Source organism: Drosophila sechellia, unplaced genomic scaffold (assembly GCF_004382195.2).
Source record: "Drosophila sechellia strain sech25 unplaced genomic scaffold, ASM438219v1 U_294, whole genome shotgun sequence".
Lineage (NCBI taxonomy): Eukaryota > Metazoa > Arthropoda > Insecta > Diptera > Drosophilidae > Drosophila > Drosophila sechellia.
This window is the reverse complement of record NW_022611239.1, coordinates 18560-29103: the sequence shown is the minus strand read 5'-3', so window position 1 is coordinate 29103 and position 10544 is coordinate 18560. Positions and strand designations below refer to the sequence as shown.

Sequence of the window (10544 nt, the reverse complement as noted above, 5' to 3'; positions counted from 1 at the left end):
ATGGCCGTAATCGAATAGATTTTTTATTATATTAATATTTAAATTTACCCAAAGGCGAAAATTGAATTTTATTCAATATAATAAAAAATCATGGAATTATATAAAGTGAAAAATCTATATATCTATTATATTGCTTATTTCGATTCAAAAAATATGAATGGAATATGAAGGAAAAACATTATTCTGTTGATCTGCCAGTAGTTATATGCTTGTCTCAAAGATTAAGCCATGCAGTCTAAGTACACACGAATTAAAGTGAAACCGCAAAAGGCTCATATATATCATTATGGTTCCTTAGATCGTTAACAGTTACTTGGATAACTGTGGTAATTCTAGAGCTATACATGCAATAAAACATGAACCTTATGGGACATGTGCTTTTATTAGGCTAAACCAAGCGATCGCAGATCTTATATTGGTTGAACTCTAGATAACATGCAGATCGTATGGTCTTTACCGACGACAGATCTTTCAATGTCTGCCCTATCAACTTTTGATTGGTAGTATCTAGGACTACCCATGGTTGCAACGGGTAACGGAATCAGGTTCGATTCCGGAGAGGGAGCCTGAGAAACGGCTACCACATCTAAGGAAGGCAGCAGGCGCGTAAATTACCCACTCCACTCGGGGAGTAGTGACGAAAAAATAACAATACAGGACTCATATCCGAGGCCCTGTTTAATTGGAATGAGTACACTTTAAATCCTTAACAAGGACCAATTGGAGGGCAAGTCTGGTGCCAGCAGCCGCGGTAATTCCAGCTCCAATAGCGTATATTAAAGTTGTTGCGGTTTAAAAACGTTCGTAGTTGAACTTGTGCTTCATACGGGTAGTACAACTTACAATTGTGGTGTAGTACTATACCTTTATGTATGTAAGCGTATTACCGGTGGAGTTCTTAATGTGATTAAATACTTGTATTTTTCATATGTCTCCTCCTATTAAAACCTGCACTAGTGCTCTTAAACGAGTGTTATTGTGGGCCGGTACTATTACTTTGAACAAATTAGAGTGCTTAAAGCAGGCTTCAAATGCCTGAATATTCTGTGCATGGGATAATGAAATAAGACCTCTGTTCTGCTTTCATTGGTTTCAAGATCAAGAGGTAATGATTAATAGAAGCAGTTTGGGGGCATTAGTATTACGAGCGAGAGGTGAAATTCTTGGACCGTCGTAAGACTAACTTAAGCGAAAGCATTTGCCAAAGATGTTTTCATTAATCAAGAACGAAAGTTAGAGGTTCGAAGGCGATCAGATACCGCCCTAGTTCTAACCATAAACGATGCCAGCTAGCAATTGGGTGTAGCTACTTTTATGGCTCTCTCAGTCGCTTCCCGGGAAACCAAAGCTTTTGGGCTCCGGGGGAAGTATGGTTGCAAAGCTGAAACTTAAAGGAATTGACGGAAGGGCACCACCAGGAGTGGAGCCTGCGGGCTTAATTTGACTTCAACACGGGAAAACTTACCAGGTCCGAACATAAGTGTTGTAAGACAGATTGATAGCTCTTTCTCGAATCTATGGGTGGTGGTGCATGGCCGTTCTTAGTTCGTGGAGTGATTTGTCTGGTTAATTCCGATAACGAACGAGACTCAAATATATTAAATAGATATCTTCAGGATTATGGTGCTGAAGCTTATGTAGCCTTCATTCATGGTGGCAGTAAAATGTTTATTGTGTTTGAATGTGTTTATGTAAGTGGAGCCGTACCTGTTGGTTTGTCCCATTATAAGGACACTAGCTTCTTAAATGGACAAATTGCGTCTAGCAATAATGAGATTGAGCAATAACAGGTCTGTGATGCCCTTAGATGTCCTGGGCTGCACGCGCGCTACAATGAAAGTATCAACGTGTATTTCTAGACCGAGAGGTCCGGGTAAACGCTGAACCACTTTCATGCTTGGGATTGTGAACTGAAACTGTTCACATGAACTTGGAATTCCCAGTAAGTGTGAGTCATTAACTCGCATTGATTACGTCCCTGCCCTTTGTACACACCGCCCGTCGCTACTACCGATTGAATTATTTAGTGAGGTCTCCGGACGTGATCACTGTGACGCCTTGCGTGTTACGGTTGTTTCGCAAAGTTGACCGAACTTGATTATTTAGAGGAAGTAAAAGTCGTAACAAGGTTTCCGTAGGTGAACCTGCGGAAGGATCATTATTGTATAATATCCTTATCGTTAATAAATATTTGTTATAATACAAATAAATACAATTTACCAAAATAAAAATATTACAAAATGATTCCACGGAATCAAAAGTTAAAGTCAAAATAAAATGAAGATGGCTTTTATTTTATATGTGGGGCTTGGCAACCTCATAAAAAGACTTTAACATTATTAATGTTGCTGTGCGTATTTGTGGCAGTACTTACTACAACAACGGCGTTTCCTATAAAAACAAATTCTCGAAATGGAAATCGAAGAAACTAAACTAAATTCGAAAGTAGAAGTCGAATTAAAATAAAATAATTTTGAATGTGTGGTAATCAAAATAAGTGTGTGTGTATATGGACCATAATATACACGCGTTGCGAATATGTATTGTTCATCTATGTTATGAGCATACGTTGGCTAATGCAACAACCTAAAATATACAATGTTTGTACTGTCATCCATCAGGTTAATGTTTTATATAAATTTTGCAGTATGTGTCACCCAAAATAGCAAACCATAACCAGATTATTATGATACATAATGCTTATATGAAACTAAGACATTTCGCAACATTTATTTTAGGTATAAAAATAAATTTATTGAAGGAATTGATATATGCCAGTAAAATGGTGTATTTTTAATTTCTTTCAATAAAAACAATATTGACATTATATAAAATTGAATTATAAAACTCTAAGCGGTGGATCACTCGGCTCATGGGTCGATGAAGAACGCAGCAAACTGTGCGTCATCGTGTGAACTGCAGGACACATGAACATCGACATTTTGAACGCATATCGCAGTCCATGCTGTTATGTACTTTAATTAATTTTATAGTGCTGCTTGGACTACATATGGTTGAGGGTTGTAAGACTATGCTAATTAAGTTGTTTATAAATTTTTTATAAGCATATGGTATATTATTGGATTAAATAATGATTTTATTCATAATATTAAAAAAGAAATGAAAAACATTATCTCACATTTGAATGTGAAAAACGAAGAGAAATATTTTCTTTTTCAATCAAATAATACTGAGAAATGTCTAGCATAAAAAATTGAAATATTTTTCATCTAGAATTGTCTCTTATTAATGATTCGGAAAAAGAAAAATCTTGGTTTTGTTATTATTCTTCGTTGGTTCGTTAAATGGATAAAAATGACTTTGCTTACAAGAACTATTGGAACTATTTATAACGAATTTAATTGATTGTTTTATCATTTATATATAAAGAATTTATGGCAAAATATAGTTATATATACAACCTCAACTCATATGGGACTACCCCCTGAATTTAAGCATATTAATTAGGGGAGGAAAAGAAACTAACAAGGATTTCTTAGTAGCGGCGAGCGAAAAGAAACAGTTCAGCACTAAGTCACTTTGTCTATATGGCAAATGTGAGATGCAGTGTATGGAGCGTCAATATTCTAGTATGAGAAATTAATGATTTAAGTCCTTCTTAAATGAGGCCATTTACCCATAGAGGGTGCCAGGCCGTATAACGTTAATGATTGCTAGATGATGTTTCCAAAGAGTCGTGTTGCTTGATAGTGCAGCACTAAGTGGGTGGTAAACTCCATCTAAAACTAAATATAACCATGAGACCGATAGTAAACAAGTACCGTGAGGGAAAGTTGAAAAGAACTCTGAATAGAGAGTTAAACAGTACGTGAAACTGCTTAGAGGTTAAGCCCGATGAACCTGAATATCCGTTATGGAAAATTCATCATTAAAATTGTAATATTTAAATAATATTATTAAGAATAATGTGCATTTTTTCCATATAAGGACATTGTAATCTATTAGCATATCCAAATTTATCATAAAATATAACTTATAGTTTATTCCAATTAAATTGCTTGCATTTTAACACAGAATAAATGTTATTATTTGATAAAGTGCTGATAGATTTATATTATTACAGAGCGTTAATTTTTCGGAATTATATAATGGCATTAATTATCATTGATTTTTGTGTTTATTATATGCTCTTGTATGATTAACAATGCGAAAGATTCAGGATACCTTCGGGACCCGTCTTGAAACACGGACCAAGGAGTCTAACATATGTGCAAGTTATTGGGATGTAAACCTAATAGCGTAATTAACTTGACTAATAATGGGATTAGTTTTTTAGCTATTTATAGCTAATTAACACAATCCCGGGGCGTTCTATATAGTTATGTATAATGTATATTTATATTATTTATGCCTCTAACTGGAACGTACCTTGAGCATATATGCTGTGACCGAAAGATGGTGAACTATACTTGATCAGGTTGAAGTCAGGGGAAACCCTGATGGAAGACCGAAACAGTTCTGACGTGCAAATCGATTGTCAGAATTGAGTATAGGGGCGAAAGACCAATCGAACCATCTAGTAGCTGGTTCCTTCCGAAGTTTCCCTCAGGATAGCTGGTGCATTTTAATATTATATAAAATAATCTTATCTGGTAAAGCGAATGATTAGAGGCCTTAGGGTCGAAACGATCTTAACCTATTCTCAAACTTTAAATGGGTAAGAACCTTAACTTTCTTGATATGAAGTTCAAGGTTATGATATAATGTGCCCAGTGGGCCACTTTTGGTAAGCAGAACTGGCGCTGTGGGATGAACCAAACGTAATGTTACGGTGCCCAAATTAACAACTCATGCAGATACCATGAAAGGCGTTGGTTGCTTAAAACAGCAGGACGGTGATCATGGAAGTCGAAATCCGCTAAGGAGTGTGTAACAACTCACCTGCCGAAGCAACTAGCCCTTAAAATGGATGGCGCTTAAGTTGTATACCTATACATTACGCTAAAGTAGATGATTTATATTACTTGTGATATAAATTTTGAAACTTTAGTGAGTAGGAAGGTACAATGGTATGCGTAGAAGTGTTTGGCGTAAGCCTGCATGGAGCTGCCATTGGTACAGATCTTGGTGGTAGTAGCAAATAATCGAATGAGACCTTGGAGGACTGAAGTGGAGAAGGGTTTCGTGTGAACAGTGGTTGATCACGAGTTAGTCGGTCCTAAGTTCAAGGCGAAAGCCGAAAATTTTCAAGTAAAACAAAAATGCCTAACTATATAACAAAGCGAATATAATACACTTGAATAATTTTGAACGAAAGGGAATACGGTTCCAATTCCGTAACCTGTTGAGTATCCGTTTGTTATTAAATATGGGCCTCGTGCTCATCCTGGCAACAGGAACGACCATAAAGAAGCCGTCGAGAGATATCGGAAGAGTTTTCTTTTCTGTTTTATAGCCGTACTACCATGGAAGTCTTTCGCAGAGAGATATGGTAGATGGGCTAGAAGAGCATGACATATACTGTTGTGTCGATATTTTCTCCTCGGACCTTGAAAATTTATGGTGGGGACACGCAAACTTCTCAACAGGCCGTACCAATATCCGCAGCTGGTCTCCAAGGTGAAGAGTCTCTAGTCGATAGAATAATGTAGGTAAGGGAAGTCGGCAAATTAGATCCGTAACTTCGGGGATAAAGGATTGGCTCTGAAGATTGAGATAGTCGGGCTTTGATTGGGAAACAATAACATGGGTTTAATGTGCTCGTTCTGGGTAAATAGAGTTTCTAGCATTTATGTTAGTTACTTGTTCCCCGGATAGGTTTAGTTACGTAGCCAATTGTGGAACTTTCTTGCTAAAAGTTTTTTAAGAATACTATTTTGGGTTTAAACCAATTAGTTCTTATCAATTATAATCGATTATCAATTAACAATCAATTCAGAACTGGCACGGACTTGGGGAATCCGACTGTCTAATTAAAACAAAGCATTTGTGATGGCCCCTAGCGGGTGTTGACACAATGTGATTTCTCTGCCGCCAGTGCTCTGAATGTCAAAGTGGAAGAAATTCAAGTAAGGCGGGGTCAACGGCGGGAGTAACTATGACTCCAGGGAGGTCGGGTATTATGGTGCGAATAATGAACCTAATTCTATGGTGCGGCATCTACCACACTCTATCGACTGGCCAGAACCGTCTTCATCCCGAAGACGGTGACGGCGAAGCGACCGCAAGACTTTCGTCCAATATCGGTGCCTTCAGTCCTGGTAAGACAGCTAAATGCAATATTGGCAACCCGGTTGAACTCATCAATCAATTGGGACCCGCGCCAGCGGGCTTCTTACCTACCGACGGATGTGCCGATAACGCGACGATAGTTGACTTAGTCTTGAGGCATAGCCATAAGCACTTTAGATCTTGCTACATTGCAAATTTAGATGTAAGCAAGGCATTCGATTCTTTATCGCATGCATCTATATATGACACCTTACGTGCTTATGGTGCGCCAAAGGGCTTCGTTGACTACGTACAGAATACGTACGAGGGTGGCGGTACCAGTCTCAATGGGGACGGTTGGAGTTCAGAGGAATTCGTCCCTGCTAGAGGAGTGAAGCAGGGTGACCCTTTGTCTCCTATTCTATTTAACTTGGTAATGGACAGGTTACTTAGAAACCTACCCAGCGAAATTGGTGCCAGAGTCGGAAATGCCATTACTAACGCGGCCGCGTTTGCAGATGATTTGGTACTATTTGCTGAAACTCGAATGGGACTTCAAGTATTGTTGGACAGAACGTTGGATTTTCTATCTCTCGTCGGCCTCAAACTTAATGCCGACAAATGTTTTACCGTTGGCATTAAGGCCAGCCGAAACAGAAGTGTACCGTGCTAGAGGCACAGAGCTTTTACGTAGGCTCAAGGAGATTCCATCATTGAAGCGAACGGACGAGTGGAAGTACTTAGGCATCAACTTCACTGCAACCGGGAGGGTTCGATGCAATCCGGCCGAGGACATTGGTCCGAAGCTACAAAGATTGACAAAGGCCCCCTCAAACCACAACAGAGGATGTTCGCCCTTAGGACTGTCCTTATCCACAGCTCTATCACAAGTTAGCCCTTGGGAGTGTGGCGATAGGCATCCTACGAAAAACTGACAAACTAATACGATACTATGTGCGAAGATGGCTAAATCTTCCGCTGGATATACCGATAGCATTCATTCACGCACCCCCAAAAAGTGGAGGTCTCGGAATTCCATCACTTAGATGGGTAGCTCCAATGTTAAGGCTAAGACGTTTGAGTAATATTAAATGGCCTCACCTCACGCAAAACGAGGTAGCCAGCTCTTTCCTCGAAGCAGAAAAACAACGGGCCCGAGATAGATTATTAGCAGAACAAAATGAATTGTTATCGCGTCCGGCAATAGAAAATATTGGGCGAACAAATTGTACTCTCAGTTGATGGTAGCGGACTCCGTGAAGCAGGCCATTGGGGCCCGCAACACGGGTGGGTTAATCAACCCACGCGTTTACTAACAGGAAAGGAATATATAGACGGTATTCGTCTGCGGATAAATGCCCTACCCACGAAGTCTCGTACTACAAGGGGAAGGCACGAATTGGAACGACAGTGTCGTGCAGGATGTGACGCTCCCGAAACAACAAACCATATTATGCAAAAATGTTACCGATCGCATGGGAGGCGCATAGCTAGACACAACTGCGTAGTAAATCGAATCAAGCGGGGACTTGAGGAGAGAGGCTGCGTAGTCATTGTTGAACCAAGTCTGCAGTGCGAATCCGGTCTTAATAAACCAGACCTGGTGGCACTACGACAAAATCACATTGATGTGATCGACATACAAATTGTGACAGACGGACACTCTATGGATGATGCACACCAGCGCAAAATCAATAGATACGACAGACCGGACATACGAACTGAGTTGCGTCGCAGATTCGAAGCCGCAGGTGACATTGAATTCCATTCTGCCACCCTGAACTGGAGGGGGATCTGGAGTGGTCAATCCGTTAAAAGATTGATAGCGAAGGGTCTCCTCAGCAAATATGATAGTCATATCATTAGCGTCCAGGTTATGAGAGGCAGTCTCGGTTGTTTTAAACAGTTCATGTACCTGAGCGGGTTTTCCCGAGATTGGACTTAGCTAAAACGTTTGGTTCAAAACATTTGCTTGCTGTCTTGGCATAACATCAATAAAGGCATAAACATCGCAAATAATGGTAATATATAAATTGGCTATGAGGATGGTTTTAGTACGTAGGCGTTGCGGAACTTCGGTTCAGATAGAGCAATGAATCGTGCATGCTAGGAAACTGAAGTGTTGACAGACCTAGTATCTTTCGATAGATTTCCATACCTCCGCGATCAAAAAAAAAAAAAAAAAATAGCCAAATGCCTCGTCATCTAATTAGTGACGCGCATGAATGGATTAACGAGATTCCTACTGTCCCTATCTACTATCTAGCGAAACCACAGCCAAGGGAACGGGCTTGGAATAATTAGCGGGGAAAGAAGACCCTTTTGAGCTTGACTCTAATCTGGCAGTGTAAGGAGACATAAGAGGTGTAGAATAAGTGGGAGATATTAGACCTCGGTTTGGTATCGTCAATGAAATACCACTACTCTTATTGTTTCCTTACTTACTTGATTAAATGGAACGTGTATCATTTCCTAGCCATTATACGGATATATTTATTATATCTTATGGTATTGGGTTTTGATGCAAGCTTCTTGATCAAAGTATCACGAGTTTGTTATATAATCGCAAACAAATTCTTTAATAAAACGATGCATTTATGTATTTTTGATTTGAAAATTTGGTATAACTCCAATTACTCAGGTATGATCCAATTCAAGGACATTGCCAGGTAGGGAGTTTGACTGGGGCGGTACATCTCTCAAATAATAACGGAGGTGTCCCAAGGCCAGCTCAGTGCGGACAGAAACCACACATAGAGCAAAAGGGCAAATGCTGACTTGATCTCGGTGTTCAGTACACACAGGGACAGCAAAAGCTCGGCCTATCGATCCTTTTGGTTTAAAGAGTTTTTAACAAGAGGTGTCAGAAAAGTTACCATAGGGATAACTGGCTTGTGGCGGCCAAGCGTTCATAGCGACGTCGCTTTTTGATCCTTCGATGTCGGCTCTTCCTATCATTGTGAAGCAAAATTCACCAAGCGTTGGATTGTTCACCCATGCAAGGGAACGTGAGCTGGGTTTAGACCGTCGTGAGACAGGTTAGTTTTACCCTACTAATGACAAAACGTTGTTGCGACAGCATTCCTGCGTAGTACGAGAGGAACCGCAGGTACGGACCAATGGCACAATACTTGTTCGAGCGAACAGTGGTATGACGCTACGTCCGTTGGATTATGCCTGAACGCCTCTAAGGTCGTATCCGTGCTGGACTGCAATGATAAATAAGGGGCAATTTGCATTGTATGGCTTCTAAACCATTTAAAGTTTATAATTTATTTTATAAACGACAATGGATGTGATGCCAATGTAATTTGTAACATAGTAAATTAGGAGGATCTTCGATCACCTGATGCCGCGCTAGTTACATATAAAAGCATTATTTAATACAATGACAAAGCCTAGAATCAATTGTAAACGACTTTTGTAACAGGCAAGGTGTTGTAAGTGGTTGAGCAGCTGCCATACTGCGATCCACTGAAGCTTATCCTTTGCTTGATGATTCGATAAATAAATGATTTTTTCCTGTAGCCAAACACCTCGTCATCAATTTAGTGACGCATATGATATTGTCCCTATCATATAATTAATATAAAGACTTTAATGGATTGTGTCAAGTTGCCAAACACCTCGTCATCAATTTAGTGACGCATATGATATTGTCCCTATCATATAATTAATATAAAGACTTTAATGAATTGTGTCAAGTTGCCAAACACCTCGTCATCAATTTAGTGACGCATATGATATTGTCCCTATCATATAATTTTTGATATAAAGACTTTAAAGAATTGTATCAAGTTGCCAAACACCTCGTCATCAATTTAGTGACGCATATGATATTGTCCCTATCATATAATTAATATACAGACTTTAATGAATTGTGTCAAGTTGCCAAACACCTCGTCATCAATTTAGTGACGCATATGATATTGTCCTTATCATATAATTTTTGATATAAAGACTTTAAAGAATTGAATCAAGTTGCCAAACACCTCGTCATCAATTTAGTGACGCATATGATATTGTCCTATCATATAATTAATATAAAGACTTTAATGATTGTGTCAAGTTGCCAAACACCTCGTCATCAATTTAGTGACGCATATGATATTGTCCTATCATATAATTAATATAAAGACTTTAATGAATTGTGTCAAGTTGCCAAACACCTCGTCATCAATTTAGTGACGCATATGATATTGTCCTTATCATATAATTTTTGATATAAAGACTTTAAAGAATTGTATCAAGTTGCCAAACACCTCGTCATCAATTTAGTGACGCATATGATATTGTCCCTATCATATAATTATTAAGATTTAATATTGTTTTCCTGTATTTTTCCATATTTTTTTATTATTTTTGATATAAGA

General features: G+C 38.9%; 1 non-coding gene and 1 pseudogene across 1 annotated transcript; both read left to right on the top strand.

Moving 5' to 3' along the window:
• Positions 1 to 2845: 2845 nt before the first annotated feature.
• On the top strand, positions 2846 to 3024 carry LOC116803129. Its single transcript, XR_004363404.1, has one exon. It is a non-coding gene; the product is annotated as a 5.8S ribosomal RNA (ribosomal RNA).
• Positions 3025 to 3418: 394 nt separating this feature from the next.
• On the top strand, positions 3419 to 9675 carry LOC116803131 (annotated as a pseudogene).
• The last annotated feature ends 869 nt before the right edge of the window (positions 9676 to 10544 follow it).